Source organism: Schistocerca serialis, chromosome 8 (assembly GCF_023864345.2).
Source record: "Schistocerca serialis cubense isolate TAMUIC-IGC-003099 chromosome 8, iqSchSeri2.2, whole genome shotgun sequence".
Lineage (NCBI taxonomy): Eukaryota > Metazoa > Arthropoda > Insecta > Orthoptera > Acrididae > Schistocerca > Schistocerca serialis.
Window position 1 is genome coordinate 341,095,414 of NC_064645.1, and position 24,853 is coordinate 341,120,266.

General features: G+C 43.2%; 1 protein-coding gene across 1 annotated transcript in view; it reads right to left on the bottom strand.

Moving 5' to 3' along the window:
* Positions 1 to 24,853, bottom strand: part of LOC126416297 (beta-galactosidase-1-like protein 2) — a 137,812-nt gene that overhangs the window by 82,606 nt on the left and 30,353 nt on the right. The gene's annotated exons all lie outside the window — the stretch shown is intronic.

Below are 24,853 nucleotides of genomic sequence, written 5' to 3' on the forward strand. Positions count from 1 at the left end.
AGTGTGTTGCATCTGAAAGAGCCTTCAAACCACGACTTCGACGACATAAGATGTGCGTAACTCATCAAATAGTAACAAGATAATATTGCAGCAAGTCATTGTCCCACCGTCAGGAGAAGAGGTCACACAAAAGTCTATCCTACGTTACCAAACAGAAGCAAATCCGTTACTCAGGAACGGGCCTTCCTTTTACCTTGCGCCTGAAGACCATCAGTCCATACTCTGCTCTCAGACAACTAGCTCACGAGACTATTTAGACTTTTCACAGTGTCAACCCATGGTGTCAACAGTATTCGAAATGGTGGATATGGTTTTCGTTTATGGCGAACGACGCCACACTGTTAAAGCAACGGTGTGGTTGTATTCTGAAAGGTATTTTGATCGTGCCAAGCCATCGTGATCTGTCTTTGAAAATCTAATAAACATAAAAAAAACTGAAGAAACTGCAAGTGTGAAGAATAAAATAGTCATCGAAAAAGAAGAGCAACTGATGGGTGAAATGCAACAAATGTTTTAGCAGTTGTGTATCCACATATCACTGTGAGGCAGGTTGAATGTGCTAGTGAAATTAGCCAAAAGAGTATTGTGCGAATTCTACTATTCCAATGCATTTCACCTTTTTCTCATTTCGCTTCATTAACAATTTCATGGCAATGACATTCAAATTCGGTTGCAGTTCTCCGACTGCTGTCTACCAAAAATGCAAAGCGAAGCGGCGCGTCTGTGCCAGATGTGGTTCACAAATGAAGCATCTTTCACAAGCCATAGGGAAATCAATCTTCGCAATATGTACTACTGTCATGTGGATCCTCAGACTCTTCAGTTGGCCGGTTTTCAAAGGGGGTAGTTGGAACGAATCACTCTACTCAGTATGGCGAATGTCACATTTTATTGAACTAATGCATTGAAGTCTGTGCATCTTCTAATCGTGGATGGGGAATGTGAAGAGTTAATGCTTCTCCACCTCTGCGCAAGCTGTTGTTTTCATAATTTTATTTGCACGATCTCTATGGACAGGTCAGTAGGGTGCTTGAGATCGATCGTGGTCTCCACGATGAAAGACGTGCTCTAGAGTTTTCCAGTTACAATGTTTGAACATTTCTGTTCTACTCTGTCGTCTGTCAAACAAGGCCGTGACCATTCGCACCATGTTTCCCCTATAGATAATATTTCCTAACGGAATAACCGTTACCGACTCCTTGCAGAACGTTTGTATTTTTGTCACAGACTGCAAAAGCTGACCTTTATATATACAGGGTGTTACAAAAAGGTACGGCCAAACTTTCAGGAAACATTCCCCACACACAAAGAAAGAAAATATGTTATGTGGATATGTGTCCGGAAACGCCTAATTTCCATGTTAGAGCTCATTTTAGTTTCGTCGGTATGTACTCCAACGTGATCAAATTGTAAATTTTCACAATCAACATGTGTGGGCTGACGAGAATCAGCACGCAATTGTGCAATCACGTCATCAACACAGATTTTCTGTGAATGTTTGGGCAGGCATTGTTGGTGATGTCTTGATTGGGCCCCATGTTCTTCCACCTACGCTCAATGGAGCACATTATCATGATTTCGTACGGGATACTCTACCTATGCTGCTAGAACATGTGCCTTTATAAGTACGACACAACGTGTGGTTCATGCACGATGGAGCTCCTGCACATTTCAGTCGAAGTGTTCGTACGCTTCTCAACAAGAGATTCGGTGACCGATGGATTGGTAGAGGCGGACCAATTCCATGGCCTCCACGCTCTCCTGAACTCAACCCTCTTGACTTTCATTTATGGGGGCATTTGAAAGCTCTTGTCTACGCAACCCCGATACCAAATGTAGAGACTCTTCGTGCTCGTATTGTGGACGGCTGTGATACAATACGCCATTGTCCAGGGCTGCATCAGCGCATCAGGGATTCCATGCGACGGAGGGTGGATGCATGTATCCTCGCTAACGGAGGACATTTTGAACATTTCCTGTAACAAAGTGTTTGAAGTCACGCTGGTATGTTCTGTTGCTGTGTGTTTCCATTCCATGATTAACGTGATTGGAAGAGAAGTAATAAAATGAGCTCTAACATGGAAAGTAAGCGTTTCCTGACACATGTCCACATAACATATTTTCTTTCTTTGTGTGTGGGGAATGTTTCCTGAAAGTTTGGCCGTACCTTTTTGTAACACCCTGTATATATATAAAGGTCAGCATTTGCAGTCTGTGACAAATATATATATATATCCTGAAAAAAAAGATCAGCTTTTGCAGAAGCCGCAGATTCCGTTTTAGGACGGCTTCAAATACAGTTCTGATCGGCATTAACTGCGTTGGAAAGAGGACAAATGTCAAGACAAAACATCATTGGAACTTCATGTTTATCATTTTCGTCACTGAGGGTTGATACGAAAAAAGATTGTACTGCTTCGTACGCGTCTATAACAAAGCTCTTTTCGTAAAACCAGGTATTTAGTCGTGAATATTACAGGCTGAAATGGGTAACTAAGTGTCAATTTAAGTATTTATCATCCCTTCGTACTTGCAAACGTCATCATAGTTAGTGCTTTACTTCGTTTGTTACATAACATTAATTTCATTACTTGAAATTACATTAAATGGCCTATCCTTCACAGATGTTGAAAGTTTCGCCTAGTAGTTTGTCGGATGATTCGTTCATGCTAGCTACTTCTGAAAGGAACCGGGCGGAGTGGTGCAGAGATTCAAATCCTCGACCGTCCTCCCAGACTGACATTTTTTGTGGTTTCCCTCAATTTGCTTGAGCCAAATGTTTGGATACCTCCTTTGAAAAGTATACTGGAAATTTCCATAAGCAGTCTTCATGCACCCGCGTTGGCGCCTCCCATCTTTCCTTTATCTACGAAAGCGCCGTTCTCGAGTTTACATTGAATCTTAAAAGCATAAGATCATATTTTTAAGGCCTGTTGCTACACTTCGTCCCTTTCATTTCTTACTCTTATGAATTATATTTATCAGAGTCCTAAGAACGTCACAGAATCTCTCTATAAGTTTATAGATGGTTTTTTATCTGCCAGCTCAACGCATTAGATTCGGGTGTCTCTGGAGCCACTCTGGAAAAATTTGCAGCACAAATTTTTAAATCCTACCACAGTAGACGGCCTAAAAATTTGTTAATGTTTTCAGCTTTCTCACAATACAGGGGTCTTTCTTGAATAGTCTGTTAGTCTGTTAGCCTCTACAGGGCCTTTAAGGGCTAAATCTAAATTGCGACTTGATTCTTTTTTGCGCATCGCTGTACACGCAACTCATTATGGATGGTCCGTCAATATAGCCACTTTCATTCATATATTCAATTAACTGATGTGCGAGTCCTATTGCAGATTGATCTTCGATCTGGTTAAAGGAGGTAAATGATTTGCATATGTTAACATCAGAATGGTTACCAGAACAATCTTTGAGTACTGTTACGCCCCTGCTATTATCGCTGGATAGCTTTCCTCTTAAAATAAATAACGTATTATAACGTGACGTAGTTCTCAACAATACAGGGGTCTCTGCAGCGGCCCACGCCGCTGCTTAGCAACAGTACGATGTGTGGCGATTGGCGAGCAACACCCAGGGGAGCACAATCTTTAGAAAACCGTGAAATGTAGTAAGAGCACGGAGCAACGATAGTACTCGGAAGGTAAGCAATCATTAAACACCTTGTGATCTGCCAATTCATCGCTCCAAAAACACAGGCGTCAAATCGACAGCACCTTTCTACGGAAGCATAATGTAAGTGTTATACATTTAATGAATATGGGAATTTTTGACACTGAAGTTATATTCAGAGTAATTTGATATTGCAAGCTAGTCATCCAGAATGTTTATCAAGTTTACCTGATGCACTTTGTGATGGAGGACAGTAAGTTTTATAAATCTTGTAACTACAGAAGAATCGTAATAATACAAATTACACACTCTTCTACGAAATTCTCGTACCAAGTGATACCTGCATTCGCTAGCACAGACATTGTTCGACAAGTAGTGTGCCATCGTGGTATCTCGAAACACACGCTTTTTTGTCATAACAAACAATACATTTTTATAAGGTTTTTTAAAGTTGCTTTATACACCGGGAACAGGCCGCTGCGCGAGTGCGAGAAGTGAGAGGGCTGCCTTCTGCGAAGAGAATTACAGCGCCGCCGGCGGTAAAAACCAAGAAAAGCGACAAATCGCAAATTAAGATGCAGCCGGTCGAAAACCAGACCTTAGTTGCTTTATATCTGATAAAATAGTATTCCACATTTTGCTTAATGGAAAACCTTTATCACTATAAATAACGTCATAGGATAATCGTATTCGATGCATTCCTTCAGTACACAAACCCTACAACGGGAAGCCGGAGTAATAATTTGCGTCTCTTCAAACCACGAATTATGCCCTTCACTGAGACAACGTTCAGAGTCGGCAGATTTATCAGGCTGGAGCAAACGTGGGTGACGTTGATGTTCCACACGTAGGTCATGCGCCGTACGAATAATCTGTCCGATATAAGTCTTTCCGCAATCACAGGGAATTTTATATACTCCGAATTCTATATACTCCAGGCTTCCTCAAACCCAAATCATCTTTAACATATATCCAAGAAAGGCTCTAATTTTGGCCAGAGGCAAAAGGGCACTTTTAATATCGCATTTTATGAGGATTCTTTAAATTTTCGAAGATATACACTCCGCAAACAGTAAAAATTCAACTGATTTACAAGTTTCCATTGTTGGTTCACACGATGGTCCAAACTGTAAAGCACTAACATTTTGATGATCAGTATGCCCAGTTTACATCAAAACACTCTTCAGATAATCCAGTTCCTGCATCAGATTATCAGAATCCGAAATAGCATAAGCTCTCCTGACCAGAATACATGACTCACATGCGTTGATGTGTGGATGACAACTAGTGACATGGAGGTATGGGTTCGTATGTGTAGGTTTACGGTACAATCAACCGGGGTAACTTTTTACCAGTAAGGGTATCTTTGTTCCACTTACCACTTTCGTTTCAAATGGCTGCTGCTCCACATACTCGGATTATTTTGTACTAAAACTAACAGTTTTATTACCTCTGTAGTTTCTAGTTAGTATTTCAGTTGTCTTTGCAACATCCTGCAGGCTGAAACTTCCTGACAGATTGAAACTGCGTGCCGGACGGAGATCCGAACTCGGGACGTATGCTTTAATTACATTGGCTGTGAAGAGATCTTATAGCGACAGTGATTTAAGATGAACAACGCCAGGTCGAAACAAACATCTCGATATATCAAAGTAAATCTGCAGTACTGATTTAAAACTGTTCGTTTTTACTTCTTATTAACACTTGGTTTCTTTCTGGCACGATCTAAGCTTGCCCAAGAGCACCACATACAGGAAAAAATTCTTTGTTTTGTAAGACTGGTCTAAAGTTATCTTCAATGACAGTATAACCTTGTATCAGCATTAAAATTGAAATTTTATTCCAATAGATCACAGTTAGCATACATTTCTACTTCTCCAAGCATTCAGTAACTATAGATGTAAAATGTGTGTGCGAATTCCTAAGGAACCAAATTGCTAAGGTCATCGGTCCCTACATCTACATGGATACTACGCAAATCACATTTAAGTGCTTGGCAGAGGGTTCTCTATTATTCCAATCTCGTATAGCGCGCGGAAAGAACGAACACTTATATCTTTCCGTAAGAGCTCTGATTTCCCTTATTTTATCGTGGTGATCGTTTCTCCCTATGTAGGTCGGTGTCAACAAATATTTTCGTATTCGGAGGAGAAAGTTGGTGATTAGAATTTCGTGAGAAGATTCCATCGCAACGAGAAACGCCTTTCTTCTAATGATGTCCACCCCAAATCCTGTATCATTTCTGTGACACTCTCTCCCATATTTCGCGATAATACAAAACGTGCCGCCCTTCTTTGAAGCCGGCCGCTGGTGGCCGAGCGGTTCTAGGCCCTTCGGTCTGAAACCGTGCGACCGCTACGGTCGCAGGTTCGAATCCTACCTCGGGCATGGATGTGTGTGATGTCCTTCGGTTGTTAGGTTTAAGTAGTTCTAGGTTCTAGGGGACTGATGACCTCAGATGTTATGTCCCATAGTGCTCAGAACCTTTTGAACCTTCTTTGAACTTTTTCGATGAACTCCGTCAGTCCTATCCAGTAAGGATCCGACACCGCGCAGCAGTATTCTAAAAGAGGACGGACAAACGTAGTGTAGGCAGTCTCCTTAGTAGGTCTGTTACTTTTTCTAAGTGTCCTGCCAATAAAACGCAGTCTTTGGTTAGCCTTCCCCACAACATTTTCTATGTATTCCTTCCAATTTAAGTTGTTCGTAATTGTAATATCTAGGAATTTAACTGAATTTACGGCCTTCAGATTAGACTGATTTAGCGTGTAACCGAAGTTTTATGGATTCCTTTTAGCACTCATGTGGATGACCTCACACTTTTCCTTATTTAGGGTTAACTGACAATTTTCGCACCATTCAAATGTCTTTTCTAAATCGTTTTGCTACTTGTTTTGATCTTCTGATGACTTTATTAGTCGATAGACGACAGCGTCATCTGTAAACAACCGAAAACGGCTGCTCAAATTGTCTCGCAAATCGTTTATATAGATAAGGAACAGCAAAGGGCCTATAACACTACCTTGGGGAACGCCAGAAATCACTTCTGTTCCACTCGATGAGTTTCCGTAAATAACTACGAACTGTGATCTCTCTGACAGGAAATCTCAAATCCAGTCAAATAACTGAGACGATATTCCATAAGCATGCAATTTCGCTACGAGCCGCTTGTGTGGTACAGTGTCAAAAGCATTCCGGAAATCCAGAAATACGGAATCGATCTGAAATCCCTTGTCAATAGCACTCAACACTTCATGTGAATAAAGAGCTAGTTGTGTTTCACAAGAACGATGTTTTCTAAACCCACGTTGACTGTGTGTCAGTAGTTTTTTTCGAGGTAATTCATAATGTTCGAACGCAATATATTTCCTGAATCCTGTTGCATATCGACGTTGTATTTAAGTGGATTACTCCTACTACATTTCTTGAATACTGGTGTGACCTATGCAACTTTCCAGTCTTTGGGTACGGATCTTTCGTCGAGCGAACGGTTATATATGATTGTTAAGTATGGAGCTAATGCATAAGCATACTCCGAAAGGTTCCTAATTGATATACAGTCTGGACCAGAAGAATTGCATTTATTAAATGTTTTAAGTTGTTTCACTACTCAGAGGATATTTACTTCTACGTTACTCATGTTGACAGTTGTTCTTGATTCGAATTCTGGAATATTTACTTATTCTTCTTTTGTGAAGGCATTTCGGAAGACTGTGCTTAGTAATTCTGCTTTAGCAGCACTGTCTTCGATAGTATCTCCATTGCTATCCCGCAGAGAAGGCATTGATTGTTTCTTGCCGCTTGCATACTTCACATGCGACAAGAATCCCTTTGGATTTTCTGCCAGGTTTCGAGACAAAGTTACACTGTGGAAACTGTTATAAGCATCTCGCGCTGAAATCCGCGCTAAATTTCGAGCTTCTGTAAAAGGTCGCCATTCTTTGGGATTTTACGTCTGTTTAAGTTTGGCATGTTTGCTTCGTTGTTTCTGCAACAGCGTTCTAACTCGTTTTGTGTACTTAAGAGGATCAGCTCTGTCGTTTGTTAATTTATTTGGTATAAATCTCTCAATTGTTGCCGACACTATTTCTTTGAATTTAAGCCACATCTGGTCTACACTTATATTGTAAGATGGCAAGAACTATGCCCCTTACATGAAGTCATTAAAGATCACCTAACTCACGTTGAGCGAACAGTAGGGCTGAACAAAATGACTGACAAGGCACAATGCATCTTGTAGAGGGTATACTATGGACGTAGTGGAATAATTAATGTCGGGTGATGGTTTTAAAGTAATTCACACGACATGAAAACTTTGTGGAAACGAGTTGCTTTACTGGACGCTAGTTTACCCCAGGGAAGTATCTGACCGGGGGAGCGGCCAAGGGAAGTGACAATAGGCAGCTTAGGGCGGCTCAAGCTCTGAGAAAGCAGTAATGGTGCGCGGCCTCCAGCCGCCTTAAGATGAGTGACAGTGAGTGGGTTGTTGACCCCGACTCCATGCTGGTGTACCGGGAAACAGACGGAGAACTTGTACGCCTGTTGATAAATGTCCGTCGTCCTGTTTTCTGTGAAACATGCGACAAATCCGTGCAAGCTACGGTGGAGCGGTCAACAGAGTTCAAAATATGCGTGTTCGTGACTATAGCAACTTCACGCTGAATTCACGGTCCACAGAGCCTGAAGTAAATCAGGTGAAGAGCGACAGCATGAAATACGCTGGCCTCCGATGGGAACGTAGGACCAAGGAATTTGAAGTCAGAATTCCGGAAAACTTGGTGTTTGTGCAGACGCTAACCTTGATGGGTGGCCTGGGGCGAGCCAAATAGAAGAAGTTGAGAGGAAGGGAAATTTTGTGGGAATTTGTTCACTTCCCAGAGCAGGCATTGGTCGGCGCTGTGCTGCGACTTGTGCTGCAATTGACGTAAGTGATTTTGCTGGAGGGGAAACCGAGGCAAAGAGCGGACTAGCAGAAGTCCCAGTAGAGGTCTTCCATTCCCAGCTTGCCTAGAGTGCGGACGTGGCGTTCTTTACTCAGCTTGCCTGAGAAAGAGTGAGCATCTCTGCAGTTTAGGACTTAGCAAATAAATGGAACGATTGAGCTTGGAGATAGAAAGTTTTGGTTCAGCTATGTACTGAGCAAGATAGCTAGGAGTGAATCGACGCGCGCAGCCTTGCAGCACCACGAGGTCAGCCGACGTCCGCACAACAACACCGCTCCGCCACGCTGTATTCGGTGATATTGCGCCCGCTCCGGCCACTGATTAATTTGTTGGATCACGTCGGCAAAGTTTCCACGAGGGTTTCATGGGCCGTGTATTGTAGAATTTTTCTCGCACTTCGCATTACGCCTGGGTCAGTCGATAGGAATTACTTTTGATTTATCGCGCTTTACTCCACGCAAACCCAATTTATTACCACTGCCTGTTAGGAGAGTCATGTAATGTGATGATTGAAGGTCGTGAGTTAAAATAAATCTTTGCTAATCGACTGCATCTATTTTCAATCAAGTAGTTGAAATCCCAAGTCACTTTCTTAATTAATTTTATGTTCACATTTGCATCTGGTGTTCAATAGCTGAATATAACCTCAATGTGCACCCCTTTTTAATTAAAAAGGGATCAATTCTGAACCAATTAATGTCAACACTGCCACCGCAGTTCAATCGGGAGTCACAGGGCCATATTACTTTTTGCGTTATCCGATATTGCGGCAGCTTTGCACTCTCTGTTGATCTGTTAGTCAATTAGTTGGGGTGAACACACGCCAAAACCAGCTAAGTGACAGGTGGGGTGTTACAATATTATTAATTTGTAATGAGTGGAGCTTGTCTCTCAGGAAGGCGTCAAGTGGATTTTTTTTCTGCCTTTTTGAATGCGTGTATTTTTCGTTTATTTTTGGAGGATTTGGGGATTACAATATTCAATCTTGCTTAGACAAACCTGTGTTCACTAATCCCTGTATCGGTTTGGATACTCGTTATTAACTCAGGATTATTTGTTGCTATGAGGTCAAGTGTTTTTCACAACCGTTTACTATTCGCGTGGGCTCATGAACTAACTGCTCGAAATAATTTTCAGAGAATGCGTTTAGCATAATTTCGGATGATATTTTATACGTACCTCCGGAATTAAACATATATTTTCGGCAACATATCGAGGGTAAATTAAAGTCACCACCAACTATAATCGTACGAGTCGGGTACGTGTTTGAAATGAAACTCAAGTTTTCTTTGAACCTTTCAGCAACTGTATCATCTGAATTGGGAGGTCGGTAAAAGGGTTCAATTATTATTTTATTCCGGTTGCCAACAACGAACTCTGCCCATACTAACTCACAGGAAGTATTTACTTCAATTTCGCGACAAGTTAAACTACTTCTAAGAGCAACAAACACGCCACCGCCAACCGTGTTTAGCCTATCCTTTCGAAACACCGTTAGGTTCTTCGCAAAAATTTCGGCTGAGCTTATATCCGGCTTTAGCCAGCTTTCAGTGCCTATAACGATTTGAGCATCAGTGCTTTCTATTAGCGATTATAGCTCTGGTACTTTCCCAACACAGCTACGACAATTTATCACTGTTATACCAATGGTTCCTAGACTTACACACTACTTAAACTAACTTATACTAAGAACAACATGCACATCCATGTCCGAGGGAGGACTCGAAACTCCGGCGGGAGGAGCCGCGCAATCCGTGACATGGCGTCTCAAACCGCGTGCCCACTCTCGCGGCAGATGTAAAATGTTACAGTGTCTGATGTGACGTGTAATTTATTGTGTATCCAGTTACCCCAACTGACTGTATACACTGTGTCCCTAAGTACCATTTTTTTGTGTGCTAAGACATCCAAAAAGAAAGGTAATTTGCCACCTTTTTCAACTTACGTTGAAAATTTGATGAGCGGATGAAGGTAGTTAAATTGATGTAAAAGACAATGAAGAGCTTTCATGCCCTTTCACAGAAATGCGCTGTTGTTTGAACCAACATGGCCACTACACCAGAAGAGGAATCATTTTGTTTCTTGGAATTTAAGTGACGTCAAGTGCAACATGCATTATGCTGTCGATTCAGCAAGAAGCCCCTCTGCACAGTATGGCATACAAAATTCTTGGAAGGTGGTAGCATATGCAAAGAGAAGAACAGTGGTCGGCACGCACGTCTTACGAAAATGTTGAGCGTATCCGGGATGTGTTCACATGGAGCCCTCGGAATCCAACAAGACGGGCATGCAAGGAACTTCAACTTCCTCAAACAATGGTATGTCGTGTTCTGAAATGACACCTGCATTTGAAACCTTACAAGTTGCAGTTACTGAAGCAACAAATGGTGCAAATGGTTCTAAGAACTATAGGACTTAATATCTAAGGTCATCTGTCCCCTAGACTTAGAACTACTTAAACCTAACTAACCTAAGGACTCACACACATCCAAGCCCGAGGCAGGATTCGAACCTGCGACCGTAGCAGCTGCGACAATAACAGGGGGCACGAATTTTGCATTTCGGTTCTCCAGGACATGGCAGGGGACACCTTTTCCGAACGATTGATTTTTTTCGAAGGAATCGACGTTTCGTCTACCGGGTGAAGTAAACCTCAAAAATATGAGAATATGGGGGTCACAGAATCCCCGTCCAACATGAAAGAGACTCATAGAAACTGAACGTGTTTTTGTGGCGATTCTGTTCGCAAAGTTTATGGACCTTTCTTTTTTTCGGTGGAAACTGCGACAGGAATGTCAAACCTAGACACGCTGCAAAATCGGCTGTTTGCTCAGCAACACGAAGATGGATCAATTTTATTCTTTTGCGTGGAGGTGCCATGTCTCACTCTCACCTTAAGATGCGGCATTATCTTAACAACACCATCCCGCAGTGTTGGACTGAAGAGGTCGACAACAAGATCATTGCTTTTGGCCTACGAGATCACTAGATCTGACAGCTTGCGGTTTTTTTCTGTGGGGGTAAACAAAAGACTGAATCTTTGTCCCATCTATGGCAGTACTCTTAAATAGCTGCGAAATCGAATTGTTGAAGCTGTAGATTCAGTAAACAGAGCCCTTTTGATTCGCGTGTGGAATGAAATAGACTACCACTTCGATGTTTCCCGAGCAATGCATAGTGCTCATGTTGAGTGTGCGATATAATGTCTCTATCCAATGATAACAACATGTTTCTTACTTTCATAATTTGTAATAAACAATTAAAATCTTTCCTATTGAATCACCCTGTATGCCTACATATATTTATTTATTTATTTAACCTGATCAGATTAGGGCCATCAGGCCCTCTCTTACATCGGACCAGTGTTCCACACATGCGGTATTTCACACATCAGAGTTACCTCATGACAATAGTTTAAATGAGAAAATTAGATTACTTTAGTGACAATATGAATAAAGAGTAGTGACTAAGACCTAATAAAGTAAATGCGGCAGTATTTTTACAACAGGTGCTATACATACAGATTATGATAAAAGCAATAATAATAACAGTAAAAAAAAGTCAAATAATAATGATAAACATGACTAAGACCTAATAAAGTAAATGCTGGCAGTACTCTACAACAGGTGCTATACATACAGATTATGATAAAAGCAATAATAATAACAGTAAGAAAAAAGTCAAATAATAATGATAAACATGACTAAGACCTAATAAAGTAAATGCTGGTAGTATTTTACAACAGGTGTTATATATACAGATCATGATAAAAGCAATAATAATAACAGTAAAAAATAAAATAATAATGATAAACATGAGAAAAACTGGCAATAGTAATGAAGATTTGTGCAGATGTACATTAATATCTTGGTGTGTAAAGTAGATGTTTACTAGTGTAGCGAGTTTTGGGGAAGGGAGATTTAAGGAGGGGGAAAGAGGGAAGTAATGAGGTGAAGTGCATTCATGTACAGAGGAAGGGATTACTGTTGCTTAAGTAGATACGTCATTAACTGTTTTTTGAAGCTGGACATGTTTTTAAGTTCTCTAACATAACGAGGGAGGTTATTCCATAGTCGGGTTCCTGCTACTGTAAAGGACTTGGAGAAGGTGACTGAGCGATGCAGTGGAACAGAGAGGATTTTATTATAATGGGAACGTGTGTTTCTGTCATGTTGTTCCGACGTGAGCGTTAGGGACGAGGAGAGATATGAGGGACAGTGTACATTTATAAGGCAGTAGATGACACAGAGTGTATGGAAATCTCTGCGTTTGTCTGCACGCAGCCAGGACAATTTTGCATATGCTGGTGAAATGTGATCAAAAAGTCGAGCGCCGCCATTGTGATTTTATATTCCCAGACAGGACGCGTTGCTGACGAGACGTCATGTATGAGCGAAACCATTGCACTGCACTGCACTTGGTGAGAAATTTAGACCGCTAAGTTTGGCTAGTAAGATGTCGAAGTCTACAGTATCAAATGCTTTGCTGAAATCTAAGAAGCAAATGATAGTCGCTTCTTGTCTGTCCATGGCAAGTTTCAGGTCATCTGTCACCTTTATCAGTGCGGATGTTGTTCGATGTTTGCGGAAACCAGATTGGTATTCGTCTAGTAGGTTGTTAGTAGTTAGGTAGTTGGTGAGCTGGTCATGAACTATATATTCTAAGGCCTTTGATAGTGCAGGAAGAAGGCAGATGGGGCGGTAGTCAGAGAGTGCTGTGGCGATGTCCTTTTTAGGCAGTGGCTTAATTTGTCCCAGTTTCCAGGCCTCAGGGAAAACACTTGTGATTAATGAATCGTTGAATGTCTGTTATAGAGGGCAGTAGTTGGTCAATAATAAGTTTTACCATCTGGATGGTGATGCCATCATGTCCAGTAGATGCTGATCTAATCCGCATTATGGCTTTCTTGACAGTACTGCAAGTGACGTGCTGTAGATAGAATTTTTCTTTGCTACAGTCATTCATCCCCATGAAGTAATCAATGATTCTCTGTTTTTTTTTTTTTTGCGGTTCAGTTGTAGCTGTAGGTAATGTGAAGAAACTGTTTAGTTCTTCAGCTGGGACCATGGGATTTTCTGCAACTTTTATTTTGCCTAAACCGAGACTCCAGAGATTTTTCCACAGGATAGCTGGTCTACATCTATTGTCAGCTAATGTACGGGCATGCCTGAGCTTAGCGTTTCTCACCGCTTGACTGACTTTGTTTCGTTTCTGCTTGTAAACAGCATGATTTTCAGGTGTAGGGTGTATCTTGTATGCTCGATGTGCAGCGTCTCTGAGATTCATGAGCTCTTTTAGTTCTTCAGTCAGCCAAGGTGCAGGTTGCCTTTTTACTTTTCTGGTCTTTATTGGAGCATATTTGTCATATAGTTGAGTAATTTTGCTAGTGAAATCCTGGAGTTTGTCGTCTATGTCCGTGAGGGGAGTAGAGATCATCGCCCAAACTATTTCTTGTGCCTCACTTTCGAGTTCAGGCAAATTTATGCGTTTGAGGTCTCGGTATGTAGACAGTTTTTGTTTCTTTCTAGGACATTCTAGTGAATACGCCATGAAAATGATGTCATGGGCAGACATGCCGGGCGCAGATATTTGAGAGGTGCGGATTATTCTGTTTGGAGATTTCGTTGCGAATATATCTATGAAAGTGTGGCTGGTAGTCGTGTGATGAGTAGGTGCCAGCTGAAGTAGCGTCATATTTGAGGAAGAAAGCATCCTCTTGAATTTCCCAGTGGAAGGACTATTGCGCAGAAAATTAATGTTAGTGTCACCTGCTATAATTACATGTTCATATGACGATTCGAGACTAGAGAGGGCAGTTTCGAAGCAGGCGAACCCGCCTACTTTAGGAGGTTTGTAAAGGACACATATTAAGCACTTTCTGTTAAGGGATTTGATCTCAATGAACATATATTCCTCTTGTTTATCTACATTGTTGTCGGATGAGTGTAGTACTGTAGGTGACAAATCAGAGCGTATGTACGCCCCTACTCCGCCCCCTCGTCTGTTGCATCTGTCGTGCTTGAGAAAGATATAGCCATCTAGGTTTACGGAAGTTGTAGGAATATTTGGTTTGAGCCAAGTCTCTGACAAAAGTATTACGTGTATATCAGCAGTTTGAAATATATATTTGAACTCGTCGAAGTGAGCTGGCAGAGACAGGACATATATTCTACTCTATGGAATTTGGGCCGCTAATACGTTACTCCTTCTCGCTGTTAACTTTGTGGATGAAATAATACTTCGTGCAGTAGGCCTAACACTGCAGTCGTCGTTGTTTAATGCTGTATTTTTTTCGGTGATAAGTAATTTGTAACAGTGTCACTTGTGCTTGACCTCTTACGCCATCGGAACGATGGCTGACAACACTTCTTGCTAGGATACAAATTAGAGAATGTTATGACTTCGGACTGATAATCAATTGTATCTGGACGCTGCTAATCTTAGCTTTCAATATAACGTGCAAAGAGTATTTCCATTGACCGTATGAATACATTTAAACAACTTCAAATTCAATTACATGTAACAATTATGTCATGTTCAACTCTGCAAGTTACGTTTACTTTTGTTTACGGGTACATATATGCACTGAACACAGCGGTATCTGGTGGCTAAAGTAGATAAGATGATTCGCATTTCTTTAAGTCTGAAGAATCAGTTCCAAAACCAACTTTAATTTTTTTAATATAGGGGAAGATTTGACATGACTGACCGATTTTACAAGGGGAGTTCAATAAGTAATGCAACACATTTTTTTTCTGAAAGCAGTTTGGTTTTATGCAGGATTCCAACACACCGTATAATTACCCACTCTTTTGGCTACAAAATCTTATTTTTCAAAACAATATCCATCCCATGGACGGCTTTACGCCACCTTACTGGGTGGAACTGTATGCCCGCGTGGTACCACTCGACTGGTGGACATCGGAGCCAACATTTTATACCATTGTGTATTGAACCGGGCACCTAGTAACGGCCGGCCGGTGTGGCTGAGCGGTTCTAGGCCCTTCGGTCTGAAACCGCGCGACCGCTACAGTCGCAGGTTCGAATCCTGCCTCGGGCAAGGCTGTGTGTGATGTCCTTAGGTTAGTTAGGTTTAAGTAGTTCTAAGTTCTAGGGGACTGATGGACTCAGATGTTAAGTCCCATAGTGCTCAGAGCCATTTGAACCATTTGAACCTAGCAACGATGGAGAGGCTTCATCCCGCCGTAGCCCCCAGTGGTTCACAACCCCACAACAGGCCACAGCAGTCCACCCACCCCACCGTCGCCCCACACCGAATCCAAGGTTACTGTGCGGTTCGGCCCCCCCCAGAGGGCTCCCCGGGAACATCTCATACCAGACGAGTGGAGCCCCCAAGGTTTGCATGGTAGAGTAATTATGGTGTACGCGTACGTCGAAACAGTGTTTGCGCAGCAATCGCCGACTTGGTGTAGCTGAAGCGGAATAAGGGGAACTAGCCCGCATTCTCCGGGGCAGATGGAAAACCGCCTTAGAAACCATCCACTGGCAGGCACGGCACACCGGAAATCGACACTAATCCGGCGGGCGGATTCGTGCCGGGGATCGGCACGCCTTCCCACTCGGGAAGCAGCGCCTTAGACTGTGCAATTAGCCAGGAGGGCTTTTATCCCATTAGTAACCTCCTCATCATCCGCCTACTGCTTCCCAGAGAGTACGTGCTTCATTGGGCCAAACAGACGGAAGTTGGAAGGTGCGAGATCCGGGGTGTAGGGCGATGAGGAAGAAAGAGTCCAGTCAAGTTTTTTTAAGCTCCTCTCAGGTGCGCAGCCTTGTGTGACGTCTTAACGTTACCACAGAGAAGGAGAAGTTCGTTTGCGCTTCTACGGCGACGAACACGCTGAAATCCTTTCCCTTAGTTCCATAAGTGTAGCACAGTACACTTCGGAGGTGATAGTTGCACCATAATGAGGGACATCAAAAAGAATAACCCCTTCAGAGTCGCAGAAGGCCATTGCCATGAGTTTGCCAGCTGACGGTGCAGCTTTGAACTTTTTCTTCAGAGGAGAGCTGGTGTGGCACCACTCCATGAATTGCCGTTTTGTTTCCGGTTCAAAGTGATGAACCCATGTTTCGTCACCTGTGACGATGTTCGACAAAAAATTGTCACGATCAGCCTCGCAAAGCGCAGGCAATTCCGCATAGATTGTCATTCATTGCTCTCTATGGTATTCTGTTAGGTGTCGAGGAACCCAGCAAGTATACACCTTTTGATTACCCCAAGTGGTGGAAGAGTGTGTCAGCACTATCAACAGAGACGCCAGTTGCGCAGCGAGGTGTTTGATTGTGATCCGTCGATCACTCGGAATAAAAGTGTCCGCAAGTTCCAGCACTGCAGGAGACGGTTGTGTGCAGCTGGCCGGTACACGGGAGTTCGAACAGGTTTGCGCGACCTTGTTGCGACGATGGCGGATGCCTCGCCCGACGACTCATCCTGCCTTTGTTCACTGCTAGGTCTCCGTAGACATTCTGTGAGCTCCTATGAATATCTGCGATGCTCTGGTTTTCCGCCAAAAGAAACTCACGGACAGGTCTCGCACCTCCGTAGCAGACGCCACTTTAAAGGCTACATATAGCGCTGCACCTATCGGATCTTCATGAAACTGTAGGGGCTGAAGTGGGAATATTCCACGATTTTCCACAACAAATTCCACATTTCTTCAACCGAAATTGGCCGAGAAAAAAACTTGTTGCATAACTTATTGAATGGTCCTCGTACTAAGTTTTCTGTTTTAATTTTTCCTCGTTTCCCTTTCTTTCTTTCGAGTGCCAGGAGCCCCTCAACTCTGGCGACTCCGGTACAACAAAGCCCTGGTTGCTCCAGCCTGTAAGCCCTCGCTGGTCAGTTGAAAAATCACGTTAACTGAGAGAAGTTGCTAAATAATGACCTTGGTCTGTTAATGTGTGGTGGTAGGTTTTCCAGTACCGCAACACTGGTGTCTGTCTTACTGATGGGACTCTTTAAACAGCCACAAACATGTGCAGTTCCTAACAGAGATGCTGTCAAAATAGTGGAAGACATCCCACTAACCATAGGCAGTCGAAGTGGCACCAACATGATGAACGCTCATAATTTCATACAGATAACTGCAGATCTTCTTAAAAGAACATTTGGCGATCGTTGGATTAGGCGTTTGAGAAATATAAAACAGACGGCAGTCTTACCAGACCCATGGTCTTTTATCTGTAAAAGCACAGATCCGCGTTCTGCCACTAGTGGGCCAATGGCGACTGACCTATCAACTGCCGTACCATACACTACTATTGATGTCGGCCGGCCAGTGTGGCCGAGCGGTTCTACGCGCTTCAGTCTGGAACCGCGCGACCGTTACTGTCGCTGGTTCGAATCCTTCCTCAGGCACGAATGTGTGTGATGTCCTTAGGTAAGTTAGGCTTAAGTAGTTCTAAGTCTTAGGGGACTGATGACCTCAGATGTTAAGTCCCAAAGTGCTCAGAGCCATTTGAACCATTTTGAACCACTGATGTCATCGGATGCGCTATGGAGGAGAAGGGATCGGTACACCGCCCTTCCGACGGTTGTTGGCTTTGTTGACCTCACAGCCGCTACTTCTCAATCAGAGAGCTTCTCAGTTATCTCACGAGGGTGAGTACACATTGGCCCAGTCCTGTCTCCAAGGAAAAATGCCTGGCAGGACCAGGACTCGAACTCAAGCCCTGTACATGGTAGTCAGGCATGCTGACCACTGTGCTACGGAGGAACTTCTATCTGTGGGAGAAATTCAAAGAAGACAACTACGAAGAAATACCGACGACTCCCGAAGACATGAATTGCTCTATAATACGAACTTGTGCTGTGGTAATTTCTGATGAAATGAAACGTGCAGCGTTGTTTTCCGGAATGGTTTACGTCTACATCTTGTATCAACCTCAAAGTTAACATCCTGAGCACCTGATATGACAGGCATAACAATAAATACACAGGCTGCACCTAAGTTATGTGTTTGCTTACATTTGGTTCAGTGGGGTAAATATTTGTGGGACATCTTCTCCTGATGAAAGGACAGTGGTTTCCAGCTGTGTTGTCTTGGACATATTTGATCACACATATTACGTCATTGGAGTCTCCTTAGATGGCCACTTCCTACGCCACAGAAAAGATATACGTTCGCGTTAAAAAGGCTGTGTCATATTTCGGCAGCTACATACGTTACATTTTACTTATGTCTGCCATAAAAGTCGTCACTTTGTCCGCTAAAACAATAACAAAAATCGCACCTCCTTAAACCGGGCGGTCAAGTGTGGGGTACAATTATTGTATGACAGCGAAACTTCGTAGATATGCTAATGCGTTAAGGCGGAACCGATTTCCTCTGGAATACCAATTAGTTCCAGTAGTGGCCGCCAAGAGCACGCCTGGCGTCGTACGCTGTTTATACGACGGTACGACATCCACGCTGTCATTTGACAAGCTATAGCGTGAATGAACAGTATAGCTATTGAGAAAAGAAACCGTGCGCTGTTAGTGAAACTGTTTTATGCGAACGGCAGCAATTACAGAGCTGCATGGGCGACTGAAAGAACTGAGAACAGGTCCAATATCATTAAATGGTTTAAAGAAGACGATAATGAAATTCGAAACACGCGCTAGCTTGGTGTGGCACCTGGAAGAGGAAGGCGTCCTATTCCGACAGAAGTTATTGATGATATTGCTGTTGCTGTAACTGACCATGCAGCTCATGCCCCGGTTGGTGTCACGAGAATTGTTCAAAAAATGGTGCAAATGGCTTTAACAATTATGGGACTTAACATCTGAGGTCATCAGTCACCTAGACTTAGAACTACGTAAACCTAACGAACCTAAGGACATCACACACATCCATGCCCGAGGCAGGATTCGAATCAGCGACCGTAGCAGCTGCTTTGTTCCAGACTGAAGCGCCTAGAACCGCTGTGCCGCAGCGGCTGGCCACGAGAATTGTCCGTCCCATGGTCAACAGCACAGAAAATTTTGCTGTCTATTTTACACTGGTACCCGTACAAGACCCACAGCAATGTTCTCAACTTGCTTTTCGGTTTCTAGCATGGATCGAAGTTGATGATGACACGTGTCCGGGCAGTATTATATGACGAGGCAGATTCTACACTGCTGCGGTGAATACATAGAACTCCCAAATTGCGGTAAAATCACGTGTTGTGCGCGAAGAGCATCCAGAGAGGGCCTGTCTGCTGTACCGTTACGTCTACACGATGTCAAGACCACATTGTACAGCATGTCCAGCATGTGACTACTGCTTTGGAAAAGTGCAGCTGTGTGGAAACCGCTGTTTTCATGCACTCACCATGTGCGACAGTGTCATGCGGATTCAGAAGTAGTCGTATTCTCCGTCTGTTCATCTTTCAAGAGAATACATCCAGAGGGCCTGTCTGCTGTACCATTACGTCTGCACGTTGTCAAGACCACATTGTACATCATGTCCAGCATGTGACTGCTGCTTTGGAAAAATGCAGCTGTGTGGGAACCACTGTTTTCATGCAAGATGAGGCAACACCTCATGTAACCTAATGCAAGCTTCCACAAACGTGTTACCTCCGGAGATCTTTCAGATGGATGGCCTGCAACATCACCTGATCTGAATCTGTCTCCTTTTGTCTCTGCGAGATCTAAAGGAGCGCATTTACCAGTGACACGTTTGCTCTTAACCTGATCCGAAGGCCAGTATACAGGAGAACGTTGCTCAGATTCACTGAAACTGCCTCGATCATCTGTTCATCATGTCGTTTTACCGATGCAAACGTCTCCAGTGCCCATACTGAACAAATTTTGTAAGTGACAGTTTATAATCAACATCATGCCCTTCTCACTTGGATTCCCATGCAGTCCAACATAGGGCCACTGTAACATCGAAATTCCCCACAAATTTGGATACTGCACTTTTCGATCAGACAGCAGATCCACAACGAGACACCTTTAAAACTCTTGTCAGATGATGTTAACGCTGTGGCACTAGAGTATGTGGCATCTCAGTGTCCATTACAGTGACTGCTAAACATCTGATGCTGTTCACGCCTATTATATACCCTGCCAGGCTTGGTAACAACACCAAACATGAACAACATTAATGCACTCTAGCGCCATTTTATCTGTCACTTCAAAATGCAACTCTTAATCACTTACATTCTCACCAATGGTGTGTACGTGTGCAAAGTTACATTGGCATCCGACCATGTCTTCTGGGTGCTTCACTTTTTACAAAGGCAGTGTATTTAGGCTGGCTTGTCTTACATGGATAACCCTGCAATTTGGTTACTGTGTGTGTGTGTGTGTGTGTGTGTGTGTGTGTGTGTGTGTGTGTGTGTGTGTGCGTGTGTGTATGCGTGTGTGTCTGTGTGTGGGTCGGCAAGACCTCAACATCTGTGAATCACTGGCACTTCCCACCATAAGGAAATTTGTCTGCAGCAAAATGTCAATGTCTGTGACGCACTGGCACTTTTCACCACAAGTAGAATTGTTCAGCCACGGAAGCCTAAAGGAACAGCCCATTATCCAGCATGTTTGCCAAGGATGGCGAGTCGTCACAATCCATATGGGTGCAGCTCCTGATGATGTATCACAGATACAGTTCCTTGTCTGATCCACATCAACAGTAAGTCATCTAACATCCAACTCACCACGCCTTCTGTGCTGGCGTAAGCTGTCGCCACCACACCAGTCGGCAAAGAGGTTACGAGAAGACCGATAATAGGCGCTGGGTCAAGCACGCCAGTCAGGAGAGAGTCAAAGACTGGTTCGCAAGAAACGCGCCACCAACGCCCTCTCGACCGCAAGTATTAAGATAGCCGCAGCGGACCGGAGGGCCCCGTCACTCAGTCACAGACAGTAAATCAGAAAGTCCGAGTCGCAATCTCAGACTTAGTTACAATTCTAGCTGGCGTCTGTCAGTTCACATAACCGGCTACGAGAGTGTAGTGTTTAAAGCAGGACTTGTATTTCACCAGCAGTGAGGCTAACATGGACTATTACAGAAGAACTTGTACCACAACAACTCGCTTAAAGATAAGTGGCCTCTTGTTCGTATGACAAAGAACCGTGATAATACATGTGTCCAGTTGTGTTGTAGAAAGAGTATACCGCCCACAAAACAGCATCCTCTCCTTGCTTCCCATGGTACAAGACAAAACTTCCACAAATGGCGTTCGGAAATTATTAGTGTGCCACAAAGCCATTTGCCACTTGGTGTGTGTCAGCACTTGTCAATGAGTTAAGGTCACTTGAAATCCTTGTGATTTTTGCGGACACACGCTGAAGCACACACCTGAAGACCGCTTATCATCGAGATATAATCGATTTCGCCTTTCTGACACCAGCATTAATAGATTACTGCTTATCATTGTTCGCTTTTGACTGTGTTTGGCAATAAACGTGTTTATTTATCGCGAGATAAATAAGAAACACGTTTTATCACCTAAAACAAGTTTGCTTTTAATCGAATGCATTGTTAATAGAGATGATTTGTCCTGTAGTTATCTACCAATATTAATTTTAATCTTGACCGCACATTAAGACCAAACATATTGTGCACACTAATCGAAAGTAACACGCTAATGTCTAATACCTTAGCACAATCGTAAAAAGAGAGAAAGTTTGAGTAATCAGTACAAATGGGCATGTATACTGTCTGTGTGGGTGTGTTTAAACACACACGAGAGTAATAAATCAGGAATAGCAATACAATGGACTCGTAATATGTCTCTGATGAATTAGATTCAACGAACCGAAATGAATGGAAATTAAATCAATAAAGACGCAAAGACATGAAATGACATCAATGAAAACCAATCAGATATGCATGCATGTTCAAAGGAACATTGAATCGTAATACGGAATAACAGAGGCACTGTAATATCGCATTTATCCGCTGACACCGGGCAAGCGACTTCCAAGTAAAATGTCTCGCCTGTGCGGGAATTACATAATGGGTGTACGAGTACAGGTTGTACACACATGGCTGACGACGTATGGAAGTTTCGATCTGGTCCTGAGTCGTGCTTGGCTAGCATAATGGTAAGGCGATCACTCGAGATACGCAGAAAATTCGGATTGGAGTACTGGTCCAGCACAGAATTTCATTGTTGTCATTCCATTATAGAGCTGATGGTTGTTCACATTCGCAATTGCAAATACATTTCATGGACTAAATAAAATATGTTGCAACCTATGTTTATTCTCTACCAAAACAAGTTTTCACAGGGTCCGAATTGCCTACTTTGCCCAGTTCCATAGCACCCTACTGTACTGAATTATATTCTGTAGTGATACATCACATAGGTTGATCATTTTCTTAACTGAGAAAAGAACTGTAACAGCAGTGCAACATGCTCAACAGATACTTGCAAACTCCTGTTTCAAAAGTTCTGAATCCTCCTACTTCCCTGCTTGCATATACTACATATTTATAAACATGTTAGAAAAAATTTAAAAGATATAAATAAAAATTTTAATATCCATGAGAATGATACAAGGCAAAAGGTAAAGCTACATGTCCATTCAGTAAGGACATCAGGTTTTAAACATCTACTATGAATGGTGCTATACAACTGGACAATGAGCTTGCACGCCGGCCGGTGTGGCCGTGCGGTTCTAGGCACTTCAGTCTGGAACCGCGTAACCGCTAAGGTCGCAGGTTCGAATCTTGCCTCGGGCATGGATGTGTGTGATGTCCTTAGGTTAATTAGGTTTAAGTAGTTCTAAGTTCTAGGGGACTGATGACCTCAGATGTTAAGTCCCATAGTGCTCAGAGCCATTTGAACCATTTTGAACCAATAATCTTGCACATGAGATCAAAACTGTATCGTAATTCTCACTGTTTGGAAAACCGTTCAGGCATTCTATTATTCAGTAGCAGAATTTTTAAAACATGTGAAACACAAAGACTTGAAGCAAGAAAGTGCTGCTACTATAAGTAGCCCGTGCTCTTTCATGAATGAAGCAAAAGATTTATTTATTTGCTGAAATATACACTGAGGTGGCTAAACTCATGGAATACTTCCTACTACCGTTTCGGACCTCCTTTAGCAACAACTTGACTTAGCATGGGCTCAACAAGTCGTTGGAAGCCCCTGCAGAAATATTGAGCCATACTGCCTCTATAGCTGTCCATAGTGTTGCTGGTGCACAATTTGGTGTACGAACTCACCTCTTGATTGTATCCCGTAAATGTACTATGGGATTCGTGCCAGGCAATCTGGGTGGCCGAATCATTCGCTCGAAATGTCCAGAATGTTCTTCAAACCAATCGAGTACAATTGCGGCTCACTGTCACCCATAAAAATTCCATCGGTGTTTTGGAACATAAAGTTCATGAATGGCTGCAAATGGCCTCCAAGTAGCCGAAAATAACCAATTCCAGTCAATGACTGGTTCAGCTGGCCACGAGGACCCAGACCATTCCATGTAAATACAGCCCATATCATTATGGAGTCACCACCAACTTGCACAGTGCATTATTGACAACTTGGATCGATAGCTTCGTGGTGTCAGCGCCACACTCGAACCTTACCATCAGCTCTTGCCAACTGAAATTGGGACTCATCTTACCAGGTCATGATTTTCCAATCATCTAAGGTCCAAACGATATGGTGACGAACTCATGAGAGGCGCTGCAAGTGTCGTGCTGTTAGCAAAGGCACCCGCGGTGGTCGTCTGCTGCCGTAGCCCACTAACGCCAAATTTCCCCGCACTTTCGTAACAGACATGTGCGTCCTACGTCCCATACTGATTTCTGCGGTTATTTCACGCAGTGTTGCTTGTCTATTGGCACTGACAGCTCCACGCAAACACTGCTGCTCTCGGTCGTTAAATGAAGGCCGTCGGCAACTGAGTTACGCATGATGAAAGGTAAAGCATGAAATCTGATATTCTCGGCACACTCTTTCAGGCGTTTCACGCCGTACAGCCTAACGGTCATCTGCCCAATCTAGCGTAAAACGTAATTCATCTGCAAAGGCCACCTGTTGCTACGCAGTGAACGTCCAGTTGCGGTATTGGCGGACAAATTTCGGCTTTCGCCGGTAACAGCAGTCAGCATGGGCGCACAAACCACGTTCCTGCTGCGGAAGCCTATACGCGGCAATTACAACGAATGGTCGTTGAGGGAACACTGTTGGTAGCGCCTCGGTTCATCTGGGCGGTCAGTTGCTCAACAGTAGCACGTCTACACCTCACTACCGTCTTTCACCCCTGTCATCTATGTCCCACGTTGCAGCACAGTTGCCTCGGCAGCGGTTTTGGATAGCGCAATTTTGGCGTG